Source organism: Neodiprion fabricii, chromosome 1, assembly GCF_021155785.1.
Source record: "Neodiprion fabricii isolate iyNeoFabr1 chromosome 1, iyNeoFabr1.1, whole genome shotgun sequence".
Taxonomy (NCBI): Eukaryota; Metazoa; Arthropoda; class Insecta; order Hymenoptera; family Diprionidae; genus Neodiprion; species Neodiprion fabricii.
Window position 1 is genome coordinate 25699512 of NC_060239.1, and position 4616 is coordinate 25704127.

At 36.1% G+C, this 4616-nt stretch overlaps 1 long non-coding RNA gene across 2 annotated transcripts; it reads right to left on the reverse strand.

Moving 5' to 3' along the window:
• Nucleotides 1-257: 257 nt before the first annotated feature.
• Nucleotides 258-2337, reverse strand: LOC124188022. Of its 2 annotated transcripts, XR_006872221.1 has the most exons (5): nucleotides 2186-2337; nucleotides 1302-1526; nucleotides 1016-1036; nucleotides 625-752; nucleotides 258-385 (listed from the first exon to the last, which is right to left on the reverse strand). It is a non-coding gene; the product is annotated as an uncharacterized LOC124188022 (long non-coding RNA). The 2 variants fall into 2 exon arrangements; XR_006872225.1 differs by lacking the exon at nucleotides 1016-1036.
• Nucleotides 2338-4616: the final 2279 nt, after the last annotated feature.

Sequence of the window (4616 nt, forward strand, 5' to 3'; positions counted from 1 at the left end):
TTTCAGGATGAGAACAAATCAAAAATACCGTTCAAGTTTTAATGTAATTTTTTTATCGACATATTTTACCAAAAAGATTATGAGAAGATTATAAAGTTATAGAAATTTTATTAGCGCACTGACAGCTACTGAATTTGGGCTTGCGCGAAAAATGAATTGAAATAATTTATTGTAAAGATGACAAGTTTGAAAAATTTGAAATACAATATAAATGCAATTGCCAATAAATATTATATAAATGTTTTACTCACCGAGCACAAATCCTCGTCCTCCTCGTCCACCTTGTTTTCCTCGTCTTCCTCGTCCTCCTCCTCGTCCACCTCCGACCACCTTTAACCACCGCCAACCACCTCCAACAACCACCGATAATCACCTCGGGTTATGCCTTGAACAGTAATACATATTTGCAGTATAAGAACACTTCAAAATATTGTGTGAGGATTAATATAATTAATTTATTAATTGATAATACAATAACTTCTATTGGCGCATTCATAGCTACTGAATTTGTGCTTGCGCGAAAAATGAATTGAAATAATTTGATGTAAACAAGACAAGTGTAAAAAAATTTAGATGAAATATAATTACAATTGCCATCAAATATTATAAAAATGTTTTACTCACCGAGCACAAATCCTCGTCCTCCTTGTCTCCCTTGTTCTCCTCGTCTTCCTCGTCCTCCCTTTCGTTCACCCTGACCACCACTAACCACGCTCAACCATCTCCAACCACCTCGGGTTACACCTCGAAATCTAAGAAATATTTTCACTATCAGAACACATCAAAAAGATTTTGTCAGGATTAATATCATTTTTCTATTGACAGATTTCACCAAGAAGATTGTCAGAAAATTTCAAAAAATTATAGAAATTTCATTAACTCATCGATAGCTACTGAATTTCGACTTGCGCGAAAATCCAATTGAAATAATTTATTGTAACATGACAAGTTTAAAAAATTTCACATACAATATAATTACAATTGCCAGCAAATATCATGAAAATGTTATACTCACTGTGCAGAAATAGCAGCATAGCTCTTTGTTATTGGTTTACATGAAAATAGTTGATCATAATTATTTATTTTGTACTATTATGGTATACAACTTGTTAACAACTGAAAGCAATCAATAATCATGTAGATAAATATTTCATTAACACCGAAAGAAGGTCGATAATAAAATCAGATAATGAAGAAAAAATATCTTTCACGTCGGTTCAAAGTGAAAACCGAGTTCTTCAAACGCTGCTATATGAAAGATCTGGCAAAGTACACACGTTTTTTTTAAATCAATCAATTACCATAATTTTTAAGCGAAACGTTGATTGTTGGTTATTTTTTCCAATCGGAGATAACTAACGATGCTTTTTAAAATTTCGAGTGTATTTTAAAACACATTCGGACAGTACAAGAAAAATGTACTCATCATAAATTGTCGCAAAATGGCGAAGTTATTAGCCGGCCATTGAAGCGCCTCGCCGCTAGAATCTCGAATTGGCAGGAAAGATGAAGTGCGTAATTTCTATCTGAAATGTAAAAACTAAAATTACTTTGAATTGACATATATTTCTATCATCGATGAACTAAAAAACTCAGAAAAATACATTAAATCACATTCATTTTTGTTCAGAATTTTCTTGGTAAGAATCGTTACTTTTTACGTTTGAGCTCGACAATTAATATGATATCACAGTTTTTTGGGTTATTTTCGTACATCGATAATAGAATAGTGCGCTAATTAATAATACCTAATTTTAAAACACCAGCTCGCTAAAGCTCGCTCAGGATCGGATGCCTAGCGTAACAGGTTTTTGTACTCGTGCGTTCGCTTACTCGTTGTCAGTGTTTCACCATATGACATAGTTGTAGGGGAGACTGGGGCACGATGACTCCCGAAAAAATTCTGGTATTTGCTTCACAATATACGGAATGAACACTGTTTTTGTGCATGTAAGGCAAACCGAATCTGAATGTAAGATTTTTTACATGTAATGCTACAAATCACGTTGACGCATGCGTGTAGGTATAACGTATTGTGATGTAATGACAATAAATTTTGTCAAAAAATACCACATAACAATCAGCTAAGTGCTGATAGATTTGAAACACTACGCACAGCAATTTTAGCTCTAATTGAACGACATCATTGTCATGTATTCCTGTATATACAATGCCAACCACTCACCAATTGCAATTTGTTGATCCTGGTCGTTCGATTTTTTTTCCGATTCAAAATGTTATCTGAAGCACGCATATTGGTTTGATAGTACGAAACATTACGTTTTCAATAATAAAATTTGTAAACTTGAAAATTAGTCCGGAAGGTCAAAAGTCATCAGGTCACGGACCTGGACAGCCAGAACTACGGAAAATTAGTCTTGAAGGTCAAAAGTTACCAGGTCAAGGACCTGGAGCGCAGGAACCACGGGGCATTTTTCGCGCGAGCAGAAATTCAGTAGCTACGAATACGCTAATAGAATTTATTATATTATTAATTATTTAATTAATTACATTATTTTTTAAACAATATTTTTGAAGTATTCTTATACTGGAACTATGTATTACTGTTTAAGGTATAACCCGAGGTAGTAATTGGTGGTTGTTGAAGGTGGTTGGCGGTGGTTGGAGGTAGTCGGCGGTGGACGAGGAGGTGCATGAGGACGACGAGGAGAATAAGGGGGACGAGGAGGACGAGGATTTGTGCTCGGTGAGTGAGACATTTTTATATTTAATGGCAATTGCAATCATATTGTATTTGAAATTTTTCAAACTTGTCACGCTTACAATAAATTATTTCAATTCATTTTTCGCGCAAGCACAAATTCAATAGCTATAAATGCGCTAATAAAATTTATTATGTTATTAATTAATTAATTAATTATATTGTTAGGAAAATGAAACGCGGGAGAGGCAATCTTACGGAGAACAAGGTTTATTACGGACTGGACGCTTCAGTAGACTGCGTACGAATGAATACAATTCGTAGAGCTCAAGTATATATGTGGATAATGAGATGGCCGGGAGAGGGGATAATCCTGTATGCCTGAGATACACGCTCTGCGTGTGTGGGTATCTTAACAATATTAATCCTTACACAATATTTTTGAAGTGTTCTTATACTAAAACTATGTAGTACTGTTCAAGGTATAACCCGAGGTGGTTGGAGGTGGTTGGCGGTGGTTGGAAGTGGTCGGAGGTGGACGAGGAAGACGAGGAGAACAAGGCGGACGAGGAGAACGAAGATTTGTGCTCGGTGAGTAAAACATTTTTATAATATTTGATGGTAATTGTAATTATATTTCATCTAAAATATTTGTCAAAAACTTGTCATGTTTACAATAAATTATTTCAATTCATTTTTCGTGCAATCCCAAATACAGTAGCTATTAATTTCGTTCTGCGACAGTTGGATGATAAGAATTTTCCCTCGTACTTACCTTTCAAATGTGTGTTAAAATACGCTTGAAGTTTTAAGAAGCTTTGTTCTCTCTCTTTCTATCAGAAAAAAACCTGTACTCGAAATCTACGGAGCGCGATTCTCATACGTTCTCTCTACTGCGCCGTCGATTCTGGACTGAGAATTTCGGCTAGCTGATTTTCGTCTCCGACGATTACCTTGAGCGCAGAAACAACGGAGCTCTTATTCCTGAAGTCGAGTTGCGGCAGGTAGTGCACCCGGAACGCAGGATCCAGGTGGTAGAGAATCCGGTATAGACCTGGAAACAGCAGCGAAAAGCACGTATGATAAGTAAATCGTTAAAACTTCTTGAGAAGTTACACCAATGTTATAAATAACAAGAAAACGCAAGTATGGCGGTCTATAGTCGTCAGCGTTGAACTGCGCAATTTTTTGAATGTGTCACAAAAAGCTGTACCCTTGGGGAATGAGTAGAAAGTTATTTCTTATTTTATGTTGTTCATTAGATAGCCAAAGTATGAAGGAGTTGTATGCCATACCGATGCGGCGTCTCAAACTATCCTCCATACTTCATTAAACGTGTCATTTGTTATGCTTTTTTGAATTACGAGCACAGACCCAATTTTTTGCACAGTCATAGAAAAAGATGTTTCGTTAACGATCATGACCATGCCATACCGTTCCGGTGTCCCTAAGTACTCGCCATACTGATTCAAAGATGTCAAAGTACTGAACTTTAATTAAATCACTGTTTTGCTACGAATTTTGGAAGAAATTTATTCTCATCATTGATTTCTTGTAACACTGCAAGTCGGTAAGTGCACACAGGCTAAGTACTGGCTTGGGCTTACCATTGCGAAGATCGTGTCACTCGGAAGGTGAATGCAGCCAGCATCATGTCGAAATCGGTAACTCTCTGATGTTTTGCAATAAGCTCACAACTCTACCGTTGAAACATTTCACGGGGCGCAAGCGGACGACGATTTTCGGTTGTCACACCAAAGCCCATTAGGGCAACCGTCTTTATATTCTTTAGTCAACGGTTATACGATTCCTTCCTCAATTTATTATTACTAATTATTATATTAGTTTTTCAAAAAGAAGACCTCAAAAATATGCGAAAACTGCTTACAAACACTTTATTTGTTACGTTTTTATTGATCCTTTATGTATATTTCGTATTCCGTACTTTTCCCAT